This window comes from Triticum dicoccoides, chromosome 2A (assembly GCF_002162155.2).
Source record: "Triticum dicoccoides isolate Atlit2015 ecotype Zavitan chromosome 2A, WEW_v2.0, whole genome shotgun sequence".
NCBI lineage: Eukaryota > Viridiplantae > Streptophyta > Magnoliopsida > Poales > Poaceae > Triticum > Triticum dicoccoides.
The window spans coordinates 663412230-663429163 of record NC_041382.1 but is presented as its reverse complement, the minus strand read 5'-3'; positions in this window follow the sequence as shown (position 1 = coordinate 663429163).

Genomic DNA, 16934 nt, shown 5'->3' with positions numbered 1-16934 from the left:
TTATTATGAATTCCTTGAATGTCCGTGATGCTAATTATATGCAAATCCACAAGCTTGGGGAAGCTATGTTTGATGAAGATGATATTTTTTGTCCCCCAAGTTTTGATGAGCAAATTTATTATGATGAGAGCATGCCCCATATTTATGATGGTTATTGTGATGACTTGTATGTTATAAAGAATAATGATATCCATGAAACTTGTCATCATGATTTTAACTTTCAATTGGATTATGCCTCACATGATAGTTATTTTGTTGAGTTTGCTCCCACTATTATTCATGAGAAGAAATTTGCTTATGTGGAGAGTAATAAAAATTCTATGCTTGTAGATCATGAAAAGAATGCATTATGTGATAGTTATGTTGTTGAATTCATTCATGATGCTACTAAAAATTATTATGAGGGAGGAACATATGCTTGTAGGAATTGCAATAATATCAAGTTTCCTCTCTATGTGCTTAAAGTTTTGAAGTTATGCTTGTTTTACCTTCCTATGCAAGTTGATTCTTGTTCCCACAAGTTGTTCGCTCACAAAATCCCTATGCATAGGAAGTGGGTTAGGCTTAAATGTGCTAGTCATATTCTTCATGATGCTCTCTTTATGTTTCAATTCTTATCCTTTATGTGAGCATCATTGAAATCATCATGCCTAGCTAGGGGCGTTAAACGATAGCGCTTGTTGGGAGGCAACCCAATTTTTTTTGTTCATTGCTTTTTGCTCCTGTTTAGTAATAAATAATTCATACAGCCTCTGTTTAGATGTGGTTTTATGCTTTTAGTTAGTGTTTGTGCCAAGTAGAACCTTTGGGAAGACTTGGGGAAAGTCTTGTTGATCATGCTGTAAAAAACAGGAACTTTAGCACTAACGAGAACTGCTTTCATTTTTATTTGGAAAGCGATATTTAGTTAATTCTTTTTGAAGATGATTAATAGATAAATTCCTCACGTACAGAAATTTATTTTAGAATTTTTGGGGTTCCAGATCTTGCGCTAGCTACAGATTACTACAAACTGTTCTGTTTTTGACAGATTCTGTTTTTCGTGTGTTGTTTGCTTATTTTGATGATTCTATGGCTAGTAAAATAGTTTGTAAATAATAGATAAGTTGTAATACAGTAGGTTTAACACCAATATAAATAAATAATGAGTTCATTGCAGTACCTTGAAGTGGTCTTTTATTTTCTTTCGCTAACGGAGCTCACGAGATTTTCTACTTTAAGTTTTGTGTTGTGAAGTTTTCAAGTTTTGGGTAAAGATTTGATGGATTATGGAACAAGGAGTGGCAAGATCCTAATCTTGGGGATGCCCATGGAACCCCCAGGATAATGTAAGGACACCTAAAATCCAAAGCTTGGGGATGCCCCGGAAGGCATCCCCTCTTTCGTCTACTTCTATCGGTAACTTTACTTGGAGCTATATTTTTATTCGCCACATGATATGTGTTTTGCTTGGAGCGTAATTTATTTTGTTAAGATTTTCTTGCTGTTATTTAGAACAATATTTTTCATCTTTTATTTCAATAAAAGTGGCATTGATAGCCTTTACTATGCCTATTTTAGAAGTCCACATGTTGCTGTTTGAAAACAGAAAGTTTACCGCTGTTGCAATAATTCCCTAGAAAAGTCAGAATGTGATAAAATGTTGAAACCTTTTGCATATTAAGCTATGATAAATTTAGTACAGTGGGAATTTTCTTTCATAATTTTGGGAGCTAGGAAAGTATGGATGTTACAGCATTCTTTACAGTCTATCCTGTTTAGGCAGATTGCTGTTATGTTTGCATTGTTTGCATATGTTTGCTTCTTTAATGATTCTATTTGAGGATAGGACTATTAAATATGCAGAGGCATTTAGTATTAAATGTTGAATAATAATTTTAGTGATTTGCTACAGTAGAGTATGATAAGGTTTTTGCAATGGTTTATACTAACTTATCTCACGAGTCCTTGTTGAGTTTTGTGTGGATGAAGCTTTTGAGATTTAGGGAGACCGTGATATGAGAGGAATTAAGGAGACACAAAAGCTCAAGCTTGGGGATGCCCAAGGCATCCCAAGATAATATTTCAAGAAGTCTCAAGCATCTAAGCTTGGGGATGCCCCGGTTGGCATCCCACCTTTCTTCTTCAACAACTATCGGTTAGTTTCGGTTGATCCTAAGTTTTTGCTTCTTCCCATGATGTTTGCCATTCTTAGAATGCCATTTTCTTTTATTTTGCTTGCTGTTTGAACAAAATACGAAGATATGAAATTATTAAATGTTAGAGAGTCTTCACATAGTTGCATAATTATTCGACTACTCATTGATCTTCACTTATATCTTTCGGAGTAGTTTGTCATTTGCTCTAGTGCTTCACTTATATCTTTTAGAGCACGGTGGTGGTTTTATTTTGTAGAAATAGATGAACTCTCATGCTTCACTTATATTGTTTTGAGAGTCTTTAGAATAGCATGGTAATTTTCTTAAACAATCCTAATATGCTAGGCATCCAAGAATAGTAAAAACTTTCATATAAGTGTATTGAATACTAAGAGAAGTTTGATGCTTGATGATTGTTTTGAGATATGGAGGTAATAATATCAAAGTCGTGCTAGTTGAGTGGTTGTGAATTTGAGAAATGCTTGTGTTGAAGTTTGCAAGTCCCGTAGCATGCACGTATGGTAAACATTGTGTAACAAATTTGAAACATGAGGTGTTATTTGATTGTCTTCCTTATGAGTGGCGGTCGGGGACGAGCGATGGTCTTTTCCTACCAATCTATCCCCCTAGGAGCATGCGCATAGTGCTGAGGTTTTTGATGACTTGTAGATTTTTGCAATAAGTATGTGAGTTCTTTATGACTAATGTTGAGTCCATGGATTATACGCACTCTCACCCTTCCATCCTTGCTAGCCTCTTCGGTACCGTGCATTGCCCTTTATCACATTGAGAGTTGGCGCAAACTTCGCCGGTGCATCCAAACCCCATGATATGATACGCTCTTTCACACATAAACCTCCTTATATCTTCCTCAAAACAGCCACCATACCTACCTATTATGGCATTTCCATAGCCATTCCGAGATATATTGCCATGCAACTTTCCATCATTCCGTTCATCATGACACATTCATCATTGTCATATTGCTTTGCATGATCATGTAGTTGACATAGTATTTGTGGCAAAGCCACCGTTCATAATTATTTCATACATGTCACTCTTGGTTCATTGCATATCCCGGTACACCGTCGGAGGCATTCATATAGAGTCATCTTTGTTCTAGTATCGAGTTGTAATCATTGAGTTGTAAATAAATAGAAGTGTGATGATCATCATTTTCTAGAGCATTGTCCCAAGTGAGGAATAAAAAAAGAGAAAGGCCATAAAAAAGAGAAGGACCCAAAAAATAGAAAGGCCATAAAAAAGAGAAGGCCCCAAAAAATGAGAGAAAAAGAGAGAAGGGACAATGCTACTATCCTTTTCCACACTTGTGCTTCAAAGTAGCACCATAATCTTCATGATAGAGAGTCTCTTGCTTTGTCACTTTTATATACTAGTGGGAACTTTTCATTATAGAACTTGGCTTGTATATTCCAACAATGGGCCTCCTCAAGTTCCCTAGGTCTTCGTGAGCAAGCAAGTTGGATGCATACCCACTTAGTTTCTTTTGTTGAGCTTTCATACATTTATAGCTCTAGTGCATCTGTTGCATGGCAATCCCTACTCCTTGCATTAACATCAATCGATGGGCATCTCCATAGCCCATTGATTAGCCTTGTTGATGTGAGACTTTCTCCTCTTTTGTCTTCTCCACACAACCCCCTCATTATATTCTATTCCACCCATAGTGCTATGTCCATGGCTCGCGCTCATATATTGCATGAAGGTTTATGAGTTTGAGATTACTAAAGTATGAAACAATTGCTTGGCTTGTCAACCGGGTTGTGCATGATGAGAGCATTCTTGTGTGACAAAAATGGAGCATGACTAAACTATATGATTTTGTAGGGATGAACTTTCTTTGGCCATGTTATTTTGAGAGCACATAATTGCTTAGTTAGTATGCTTGAAGTATTATTATTTTTATGTCAATATGAACTTTTGTCTTGAATATTTCGGATCTGAATATTCATACCACAGTTAAGAAGAATTACATTGAAATTATGCCAAGTAGCAGTCTGCATCAAAAATTCTGTTTTTATCATTTACCTACTCGAGGACGAGCAGGAATTAATCTTGGGGATGCTGATAAGTCTCCAACGTATCTATAATTTTTGATTGCTCCATGCTATATTATCTACTGTTTTGGATGTTTATGGGCTTTATTATACACTTTTATATAATTTTTGGGACTAACCTATTAACCCAGAGCCCAGTGCCAGTTTCTGTTTTTACCTTGTTTTAGGGTTTCGAAGAAAAGGAAAATCAAATGGAGTCCAATTGACCTGAAACTTCACGGAACTCATTTTTGGAAGGAAAGAAGCCCAGAAGACTTGGAGTGCACGTGAGGGGACCTTCGAGGAGGCCATGAGGAAGGGGGGCGCGCCCACCCCCTCAGGGCGCGCCCTCCACCCTCATGGGCCCCTCGTGCCCCCCTGACGTACTTCTTCCGCCTATGCATCTCCATATACCCTAAAAACATCCAGGAGCACAATAGATCGGGAGTTCCGCCGCCAGAAGCCTCCGTAGCCATCAAAAACCAATCTAGACCCGTTCGGGCACCCTGCCGGAGGGGCAATCCCTCTCCGGTGGCCATCTTCATCATCCCGGTGCTCTCCATGACGAGGAGGGAGTAGTTCTCCCTCGGGGCTGAGGGTATGTACCAGTAGCTATGTGTTTGATCTCTCTCTCGTGTTCTTGAGGTGATACGATCTTGATGTATCACGAGCTTTGCTATTATATTTGGATCCTATGATGTTTCTTCCCCCCTCTACTCTCTTGTAATGGATCGAGTTTCCTCTTTGAAGTTATCTTATCGGCTTGAGTCTTTAAAGATTTGAGAACACTTGATGTATGTCTTGCCATGGATATCTGTGGTGACAATGGGATATCACGTGATTCACTTGATGTATGTTTTGGTGATCAAATTGCTGGTTCCTCCCATGAACCTATGCATAGGGGTTGGCACACATTTTCGTCGTGATTCTCCGATAGAACTTTGGGGCGCTCTTTGAGGTCCTTTGTGTTGGTTGAATAGATGAATCTGAGATTGTGTGATGCATATCGTATAATCATACCCATGGATACTTTAGGTGACATTGGAGTATCTAGGTGACATTAGGGTTTTGGTTGATTTGTGTCTTAAGGTGTTATTCTAGTACGAACTCTAGGGCTGTTTGTGGCACTTATAGGAATAGCCCAACGGATTGATTGGAAATAATAACTTTGAGGTGGTTTCGTACCCTACCATAATCTCTTCGTTTGTTCTCCGCTATTAGTGACTTTGGAGTGACTCTTTGTTGCATGTTGAGGGATAGTTATGTGATCCAACTATGTTATTATTGTTGAGAGGACTTGCACTAGTGAAATTATGAACCCTAGGCCTTATTTCCTAGCATTGTAATACCGTTTACGCTCACTTTTATCATTAGTTACCTTGCTGTTTTTATAATTTCAGATTACAAATACCTTTATCTACTATCCATATACCACTTGTATCACCATCTCTTTGCCGAACTAGTGCACCTATACAATTTACCATTGTATTGGGTGTGTTGGGGACACAAGAGACTCTTTGTTATTTGGTTACAGGGTTGCTTGAGAGAGACCATCTTCATCCTACGCCTCCTATGGATTGATAAACCTTAGGTCATCCACTTGAGGAAAATTTGCTACTGTCCTACAAACCTCTACACTTGGAGGCCCAACAACGTCTACAAGAAGAAGTTTGTGTAGTAGAGATCACCCTCGAGCGATCCTCATCTTCGGGGAACTCGCTGGATCCGAAGGTGATGGACAGCGGGTCCCTTCCAACGGCCTCCTATCCCAAGGCCATGGACGACGCCGAGGTGTTGTCACGAAGGGCCCCCGGCCAAGGAGAGATGTAGGAGGCCGTCAGGACGACACCAGAGGGTGAGACCTCGGCCGCCGGACACATGGGGGAGCAGATCCCCATGGAGACTAGCGATGGGGGCCATGTCTAATTCGGCCCCTAGCCGAATACGGTCCCGGAGACCTATACGGCTCCGGAGTTCTGCAAGCAGCCTCCTTCATCGGAAGGAGGTGTGCCCATTCCACTGGTGACCTCTGTCCAACCAGAGGCGCCGGATACTCTACTAGAGGCGCTGCGAAGCGCTTCCATCATTGAGGAACAATGTACCCTCATGGGTGCGGTGTTTGAGAAGATTCAGTCTGCGAAGAGCGGACTGACAGAAGCCTATGCGAGCCTTCTAACAGGCTTTGAGGTAAGCACTGCATTTATGTGAAAAGAAAGTTACAGTATAGATAGTAGCCCCTGAGACTCTGTCCGGTGTTCGGAAAGAAAATCCGAATAGAGGATCAAATAGTCTTTCGCAGGAGACTAATCATATATGTCTTCGTGAATAAGTAGGCGTCGCTGTTGGCCGCGACTTCTCATGTTGCCGAAGTCTCCAGACTGAAGCAGAGGCTGGAACGGACTGAGGAAGAGCTCAGCCATGCGAAAAAGCAGCTAGAGGATACCCAAGGTATGCAATGATCTTGTGTATGTCTGGAAGGGATGAATGATGTAAGCTGATCATAGTGCCATGGCATTTTTTAGGGGCGGCGACCGAGGTAGAGGCCCTCAAGAAGGCGCTGGCCGAGGTCGAGGAGAGAGCGGTAAAGGAAAAAGGCGCCCGAGAAAAGCATGAGGCCAGGGTTGGTGAGGTCCAGCAGGAGCTCCAGGACGCAGTGAAGAAATGCGAGTCCTTGGAGCGCCAGAATGCGGACCAAGAGTCCGAACTCGCTAAGGCCCGCCAAAGCGCACAAGAGGCCCGGGCGGAAGCCCAAGGCGCCCTCCGGGAGATCGAAGAGGCCAAGAAGATCGTGGTGGTAAGGCTTTTATTATGCAAAGCAAGTATGTGAGCCAGAGGTATCTCTTACTGACCCGGATTTGGAGTTCTCTAGGGGCGTTTGCGGATTTTCCGCGCAGTGTTTCCGACGCTGCGGAATTCTTCCGGGCTGAAGAGGGGAGCTCAACAAAGAAGCTGTTCTGGTCGCAAGACCTTGCTCCAGAACATCCGGTGCCCTTTAGCGACCAGCTAAAACAGTTGGTCGAGCTGCATAGGGTGGCCGAACTAGCCATGAAGGATTTAATAATCCGGCTGTGGCCTGCAGAAGCTATACCCGGTAGCTACTTCGGCCTCGTGAAGCGGCTGGTCAATGCCTGCCCTCGCCTTGACGCCATCAAGCGGTCAGTTTGCATAGAAGGTGCATGGATGGCCTTCACCCGCGTCAAGATACAATGGGCGAAGATGGATGCCGTCAAGCTCGCGACTGAAGGACCGCCCGCGGGCAAGGAGCACCGCACACCCTGAGCGGTATTTTGAAGATGTTGTGAAGGGATCCCGCATTGTGGTGGAGCAATGTGCTAAGGACATTATTTTTGAATGAATACATTCATGTAATCCCGTCCTGTATGATGAAAACAAGGCTTGATATGTAATATAATGCTTTGCTATTTTGTTTATTTAAAATTTTACCTCCTGTGCGGCCGTTTCATCAAATCTGTGAGTAGGCCAGTCGTCGGCTTCAGCCCCCACGTAGGTAGTACGGGGGTGTTCGGGATGAATCTAAACACTCTTTATCCAAGAGTTTGATCCTTAAAGGAGGTGTTTAGCGCAACAAACCAGGCAATCGGACTATGTGGCTTTATTACCCACACTTAGCCATAGGAGTTTGACAATGAAAATATAGGCGCAGCCCCTAGTATCCAGACTAGGGTGCTGTAAACACCTGATCGGATAAGAACCGATTCGTCGCATAATGCGTGTAAAATCGCTAAAGACTTGAAACCTCCGAAGAGCTGACCGGCTCACGCCTCATCATGACAGTCAATTTTTGGCTTTCTCTACTGAGGTGCTCATCCGGATAAACCGGGACACAACCGCAGTAGTTCTCCCTTTACTACCCTAGCCGATATAGCGGAACGTAAGGTAGTAAGCACAAGAGCCGGGCAACCCAACTATTGACCAAAGACATGATTCAGAGCCAATGCATATAATGCTAAATTCGGGGTGCCGAAATATATTGTAAAAGTGTTCATACTTGTTGCCATAGTGTGTGGTGCAATAAAGCCCCTGGCATATTACGGCGTACCAAGGTGTACAGATGCAAAATAAAAAATAGCAAAATAAAATAAAAAAGAAGAAGCTAGTGCCACATATGTTCGGCCGCAAAGTGTTTCCATTATAATTTTGATTAATACGTCAAAGCATACTTGAAAAAAGTGCAATAAACAACAGTGGCTATTTAACATGCCAAGACCAAGGGGAGCTGCGTACGGGTCCTGAAAACAGGTAGAATGATCGCTGAGGGAGTCCTAGATAAGGGGGTCTCCGGACAACCGGACTATATCCTTTGGCCGGACTGCTGGACTATGAAGATACGAGATTGAAGACTTCGTCCCGTGTCCGGATGGGACTCTACTTGGCGTGGAAGGCAAGCTAGGCAATACGGATATGTATATCTCCTCCTGTGTAACCGACCTTGTGTAACCCTAGCCCCCTCCGGTGTCTATATAAACCAGAGGGTTTTAGTCCGTAGGACAACATACAATTATACCATAGGCTAGCTTCTAGGGTTTAGCCTCTCCGATCTCATGGTAGATCATCTCTTGTACTACTCATATTATCAAGAATAATCAAGAAGGACGTAGGATTTTACCTCCATCAAGAGGGCCCGAACCTGGGTAAAACATCGTGTCCCCTGCCTCCTGTTACCATCCGCCTTAGACGCACAGTTCGGGACCCCCTACCCGAGATCCGCCGGTTTTGACACCGACATTGGTGCTTTCATTGAGAGTTCCTCTGTGTCGTCATCGTCAGGCTGGATGGCTCCTTCAATCATCGATAGCGATGCAGTCCGGGGTGAGACTTTTCTCCTCGGATAGATCTTTGTATCCGGCGGCTCCGCACTACGGGCCAACTCACTTGGCCATCTGGAGCAGATCAAGAGTTACGCCCCTGGCCACCAGGTCAGGTTGGGAAGCTTAAACTACACGGCCGACATCCGTGGAGACTTGATCTTCGACGGATTCGAGCCCCTGCCGAGTGCGCCGCACGGTCACGATGAGCATGATTTAGCTCTACCATCGGACAGTGTTCAGGAGACCGCACTAGCAACCGCTCCGACCCTCAATTCGGAGCCAATTGCGCCATCCATGGACGGGTGGATAGGCCCCGCCACGGAGGCCGCATTCTCAGCGTCGATCGAGGCGAGTATCGACCTTACCCTTCACGGGAGCCGTGACGCCGAACTGCCAGATTCTTCCCCGGCCACGGACTCCGAACCGCCTGCGCCCGTGCCTATCGAATCCAACTAGGCACTGATCATGGAGTTCACCTCCGTGGATATCCTTCAGCACTCGCCCTTCAGCGACATACTGAACTCATTAAGGTATCTCCCTGTCAGGAGAGTCCTGGCCGAACTATGTTCGGCAGGATTGGGATGCGGATGACGAAGAAATTCGCTGCCCACCCAACACCCACTTAGTAGACACTGTCGATGATTTGACCGACATGCTCGACTTTGACTCCGAAGACATCGACGGTATGGACGACGATGCAGGAGACGAACAGGAACCACTGCCCACAGGGCACTGGATGCCCACTTCATCATATGATGTATACATGGTGGACACACCCAAATAAAACGATGACGAGGAACGGAAGGACGCGTCGAAGGGTTGTTCCCTCGAGAAGCAGTCAAAGCGGCGGCTTAAGCGCCGCTCCAAATCCCGCCTCGGCAGAAACAACGATCATATAGATCCAGCGATAGAGCAAGGTGAACCATCGCCCGACCACGGCAACACGGAGAATCAAACCGAACAACCCGACTCCGTTGAAGATAAAAGTCCGGACGACATCACATCGGACAGGCACCCGGAGCAACAGAATGCCCATCAAAGGCTTGTTGCCACTGCGAGGAGTCTGAAAAAGTAGAAGCAAAGGCTCAGGGCTACACAAGACACACTCAGAATCAGATGGAGTGAAGTACTCAACACTGCAGCGAAGTACGGCGGTAATCACCACACCAAGAGCTACTCGAAGCGAAAGTTGCTACCTGGATTCGATGAGGAGGCCTTAGATCCCCCGCAACCAAAAAACAAAACGGCCATCCGGTCGAATAGACGACCTCGTGGCCAACATAGAGTGGTAAACAACGCCGCACATAAGCCAGTACGCGATCCACGTGAGGGCTCGCATCAAAAGGACGGTGCAACCAGATCCATCTACGGGCCACGCAAGCGCGCTCCAGCATGCAATGCAACACAACAAATATCCCAACACCACGGTACACCCAAATACAGGGGTGCCACACACCCCCTATGTTTCACCGATGAGGTGGTGGACCATGAATTTCCAGAGGGATTCAAACCCGTAAACATAGAGGCGTATGGCAGAACGACAGACCCTGGGGTGTGGATTGAGGACTACATCCTCCATATCCATATGGATCGAGGAGATGATCTCCACGCCATCAAGTACTTACCCCTCAAGCTCAAAGGCCCAGATCGGCACTGGCTTAAAAGCCTCCCCGAAAACTCCATTGGAAGCTGGGAAGAGCTCGAAGACGCCTTTCTGGCAAATTTTCAAGGGCCTATGTCCGACCACCGGATGCAGATGATTTAAGTCATATAACTCAATAGCCTGGAGAGTCAGCCCGAAAGCTTTGGAACAGGTTCCTCACTAAAAAGAACCAAATAGTCGACTGTTCGGACGCTGAAGCCTTAGCAGCTTTCAAGCACCACGTTCGAGACAAATGGCTTGCCACACACCTCAGCCAAGAAAAGCCGAGAACAATGGCAGCATTAACAAGCCTCATGACCCGCTTTTGCACGGGCGAGGACAACTGGTCAGCCCGATGCAGCACCAGTGACCCAAGTACATCCGAAGTCAGGGACGGAAATGGGAAATCATGACGCAGCAAAAACAAGTGCCGGAATAAAGAAGACAGCCCGAAGAGCACAGTGGTAAACGTCGGATTCAGAAGCTCTCGGCCAGGTCAGCAAAAGCTGCCCTCCAAAGGCAACAGAGACGAACTGTCCAGCCTAAACAAGATTCTGGACCAAATATGTCAGATCCATAGCACCCCCGATAAACCTGCAAATCATACCCATAGAGAATGTTGGGTCTTCAAGAGTCCGGCAAGCTCAACGCCGAACATAAGGGGCAGGATACACCAAGCGAAGACGAGGACGAGCCTCGCAAGCAAAGCACTGGGGAACAGAAGAAATTCCCACCAGAAGTCAAAACAGTAAACGTGTTACACGTGACAAAGCGGAGAAACAAAGCGGCACTCCTAGAGACACATGCCCCAGGGCCTATCACCGCGGAGTTCTGCCACTGGTCGTCCCAACCGATCACCTTCGACCATCCGGATTACTCAGCAAGTATCCGGCATGCAGGATGGGCTGCCTTGGTATTAGACCCAATAATTGACGGATACCACTTCACACGAGTCCTGATGGACGGCGATAGCAGTTTAAACCTGATATATTAGGACACAATCCGCAAAATGGGGATAGACCCAACAAAAATTAGCCGCAGCAATACTACCTTTAAATGAGTAACGCCAGGCCCAGAGGCCCATTGCATAGGCTCCCTACTACTAGAGGTTATATTCGGCTTTCCCGATAACTTCCGCAACGAAAATTTAACATTCCACATCGCTCCGTTCCAAAGTGGTTATCAAGCACTACTCGGACGCGAAACTTTCGCTAGCTTTAACGCAATACCGCATTATGCTTCTCTCATGCTTAAGATGCCCGGTCCACGGGCATCATTACAGTAAATGGAAGTAGTGAGCACTCCTTGCGCGTGGAAGACCGTGCGGGTGCCTTGGCAGCCGCACACTAAACGTCCTCACCAACGAAAGCATCTGACAGGTCGTTAAGACCACAGACGTGGTTGGACGAGTCCGGCGCAGCTATATGTAATTGATACAGGTTTGATGGCTATACCCCCATTACAATGCAAGGGGCTCAACGCGCGCAAACAAGTGGCAATTAGGCTCAACTTTACTCATTTTGAACTATACATGGTTTATTTAGTATAACCTACCTTTTTGCACGACAACTTTTCAACTAAGTTCCTCTATTTTATAGATGACCATCGTGCTACACCCGTCCAGGATACGACACAACGAACACACAGGCGCAGGCATGCAGTAGGGACCCGTTCCAAGGATTCTTTTTAGATTAAGACCCTGCGTAAACCTTTTTTACTGTCTCTTGTTGATACACATCCCCCTGATTCTCAGTACAATTGAGAAGGATGCTGACGTATTGGCATGTGGCCACGTTAGAATATTGCACGTACCTGGACACCAGGGGCTTATTACAAAGGGCACTGCTTAAGCCCGATTTACAACAAAAAGACCGAATACCCTAGGGAGTGTTCGGCGTCGCGAGTTTGGCCTTATATGCATCAGCTCCGAATCATGTCTTTGGTCAAATGTTGGGTTTGCCCGGCTCCTGTGTTTTGCTGCTTTACGTTCCATTCTATCGGCTAAAGCGGCACCAGGAGAACTACTGCGATTGTGCCCTGGTTCACTCGGACGAGCACCTCAGTAGAGAAAGCTAAAAACTGACTGTCATGATATAGCGTGAGACTGGTCAACCACTCGATGACCTAGCGGAACCTTCGGGATTCCTCCGCCTTAACGAAGGGCCGTTTCCCAGCCAGGCATGTACGCGCCCCGAATCCGGATGAGCGCGGAGCCACCAGGGGCTATATAGTAGCCCCACTGTCAAACTCCTCTGGCTAAGTGAAAGTGTTAAAGCATTATGGTCCGGTTGCCTAGCTCGCTGCGCTATCACCTCCTTAATGGACCAAGACGTTGGATCAAGTGTGAGCATGAGTCTTCTGCGAACACCCCCGCATTATATGCATGGGGGCTGAAGCCGACGACTGCCATCTTTCATGTTATATACATATATACATAAACGACCGCACAGGAGGCATCATAGTACTTTTGGGCAAAAGTATAAACACAGCCTTGATAAACTCAATAAAACATTGTTTTTACAATGGGAATACATGTCACTCAAACATAATACTCTTCGAGCACTGAGCCTCTATCGAACGAGCGCCTTCAAGAACTTCTTCAAAGTAGTGCTCGGCAGCCACTCGGCCTATGGCCGAACCCTGTGCCTCAACAGTGGTGGCATCCATCTCCACCCAGTATGTTTTGACACGGGCAAGGGCCATCCGCGAGCCTTCTATGCACGCCGACCACTTTACAGCATCGATGTGTGACACAGCACCAAGGAATTGTTGCACTAAGCTAAAGTAGGTATTCGGCCTTGGCCCTCTCAGCCACAGATGATACACAACGGACCTCATGGCAAGTCCGGATAATCTATGGAGCTCGGCCCACTCGGCCATTTGCTCATTCAACAGCAGCGGACGGGCTGGAGCATGAAACTGTGACCAAAACAGTTTTCCACTTCATGATCTTTCCGATCCTTGAAGTATTCGGCCGCATCAGCCGCACTTGTAGCCAAATCCACGTAGGCGTCTGCAGAACTCCATAGCTGGTCCAGAGGTGCATACTTCGGATCCCCGAACTTAGTACGCAACAAGAAGGGCTTCCCGGATACAATATCTGCAGCTTGATGCAGCTCCTCCTTCGTCGCTCTAATTTGGAAGCGGGCTTCCTTGGCAGCCACCCGAGCCTTTTCTAGGTCCGTCGCCTTCGCCCGATTTTCTTCTTCAAGAAGCTGGTAACGGTTAGCAGCATCTTTTAACTCTACATCCATCTTGGCTATTTTTTCCTTGCTCTTGCAATGCACGGCATGTTCGGCCCTTAACTCTCCGGCCGCCTTTAAAGCGGCCGCATTGCTACTCCTTGATTGCTCCTTGGCTCGGGCAAGCTCCGCCCGAAGGGTCTCCACGGTGGCCACTCCGTCTGCAGTCACAACATATTAAAGATACTGGCATCATGCTGCTCTTATTATGTGACGATCACCAGAAAATCACTCACCCTGTGCCTCGTCAAGCAGCTTGTTGACAAGCACGATGTCGGCATCTTCCGCATCTAGTTGCCGCTTTAGTTTGGCAAACCCATCAGTCCGGCTAGCCACCGGAGCTTTAACCACCTTCACATAAAGGCATTCTGGTTATTACCTAGGACTATGATCCTATGTTTGTCGCCGTTCTCGACGACAACCAGAGTCTCAGGGGCTACTATATGCATGGGCATACCTAACGTATGCGGTACTATTAAAAGGCATACATTATTTTACGTACCTCGAAGCCTTTCAGCAGACTCATAAAAGCTTCATGCAAACCGCTTTCGGCGAATGAAATCCTTTCAATTACCATACCCATTAGCGTACGATGCGCTTCCGAGACGACATCTTTCCCTAGAAGATCTTTCAGCGCGTCCGACCGCACATAGTACGGACCCTTGCTGTCGCTCTCCTCAGGAGCCGGATACTGGGGATGCCGGGCAGCCAAAGGGTTATCCTCTGGCGATATTGGATCCGGAGATACCCTTCGCGACGACACTTCAAGGTCGCCCGCTTCTTGAGCTGGGGAGTCCGGGGGAGGCGTTTTGCTCTCCATCATCTCTGGAGGAAGATCCTCCGAAGATGAACTCTGTCAAGAAGGGCTGCTATCTGGACTACAAGTTACAAGCATCAGTTATTGTCTTCGGAAGTAAGGTAGGATATCTTCACTATCAAGTACTTTTTGATTACTTACAGCTCGGTAGAGGGCTGATCCCCGCGCGGACATTGTGCAGCAAGAATACCCTCCGAGGTAGGACCCTCTGGCGGAGATTTCTTCTCCCGTTTGGAAACTTTAGTTTCCGGATCTTCAGAGGTAGTCCTCTTCATTCCCCGGGGAGAGAGAATGTCAGATTCTTCCCCTTGGTTATCCTCCCTCGCGGAGGCGCTCATTCCCTCAATTGGAATAGGTAGCGATGGAGGCCCGCTTTCGCCCTCTTTATTCCCCCCTTCATCTTCCTTGGAGGGAACTAGACAAGGTGCTGGCTCGAGCATCTTTTCCAGCACCGGATTGTCCAAGCCTTCAGGAAGGGGGGCCGAACACCGGATCATCTTCGCCTTTGTTATCCAGTCCTGGTCAAAGAGCGATTCTTTAGAATGATGTCATGATAAATAAAGGGACAGTGTGTTCGGCCATGGGATTACTTACTTGGGCAGCGGGGAGGTTGCAGCTCAGGCCCACGTCCTCGGTAGTGTCCGGACACTCTATTTGGGGTCCGAAGAACGATTTGTACATCTCCTCATGCGTCATGCCGAGGAAATTCTGAATAGTGCGCGGTCCTTCCGGGTTGAATTCCCACATGCGGAGGGGCCGGCGTTTGCAAGGCTGGACTCGACAAACCAGCATAACTTGCATTACCATAACCAGACTGAAATCTCCCTCGAAGAGATCTCGGATATGGCTCTGTAGTATTGTCACGTCCTTGGCTCGACCCCAGCTCAGCCCCCTGCTGATCCATGACATCAGTTGTGGTGGAGGGCCCGAGCGAAAGGTGGGGGCAGCTACCCACTTGGCACTTCGGGGAGCTGTGACGTAAAACCACTCCCATTGCCACAATCCGGACACCTCTAGAAAGGAACCCTTTAGCCTTGGAGCATTTGCAATTTTGCTTATTAGAGCACCTCCGCACGCTACGTACTGCCCCTCGACCATCTTTGGCTTCACATCGAAGGTCTTGAGCCATAGGCCGAAGTGAGGGGTAATGCGGAGGAAGGCCTCACAAAAGATAATAAATGTCGAGATGTGAAGAAGGGAATCCAGGGCCAGATCTTGAAAATCCAGCCCATAATAGAACATAAGACCCCTAACAAAGGGATCCAGAGCGAGGCCTAGTCCTCGGAGGAAGTGGGAGACGAATAGAATGCTCTCGTTGGGTTCGAGAGTAGGGACGACCTGCCCTCGAGCAGGCAGCCTATGCGAAGTTTCGGCGGTCAGATATCTGGCCTCTCTCAACTTCTTGATGTCCTCCTCCATGACGGAGGAAGACATCCATCGGCCTTGAAGGCTGGATCCAGACATGATTGAAGGTCTGAAGCGCCTGACCTGGGCTCTGGGTGTTAGAACTCGAGGCGGGGGAAGGATTCGATTGAGTGTAGGAGGGAAAAAGAAAAATCCCTGTCCCTTTATAAAGGGGATGAATATCAGGCGTCCTCCTCGTGGCCGTTTGAGACATACCTAAGATCTAGGAGTCATACCAATAGGCACGGTTGGGTTACCCACGTTTGTATTGATGAGAATCCCGTGATAAGGGGAACACGATCTCTGCTTTGACAAGATGTGTCAAGAAACCGCCTCGCGTTATGTGCGGGGCTGGTTAAAGAAAAACGGTTCAAATAATTACCGGGCCGTGGCTGCCAAAACGTGTCAGCAAATTAGATTTGTTGAAATATTATTCTCTCTACGGTGGTATGTGGAACTTATTTTGCAGGGTCAGACACTATCCTTGTATTCAAACTCTTCCGTGGTGTATTCGGAGGAGGAACCCGCCTTGCAATGGCGAAGACAACACTGCGCGCCAGACTCATCGTCATTGAAGCCTGGTTCAAGGGCTACTGAGGGAGTCCTGGATTAGGGGGTTTCCGGACAGCAGGACTATATCCTTTGGCCGGACTGCTGGATTATGAAGATACGAGATTGAAGACTTCGTCCCGTGTCCGAATGGTACTCTACTTGGCGTGGAAGGCAAGCTGGGCAATACAGATATGTATATCTCCTCCTTTGTAACCGACCTTGTGTAACCCTAGCCCCCTCCGATGTCTATATA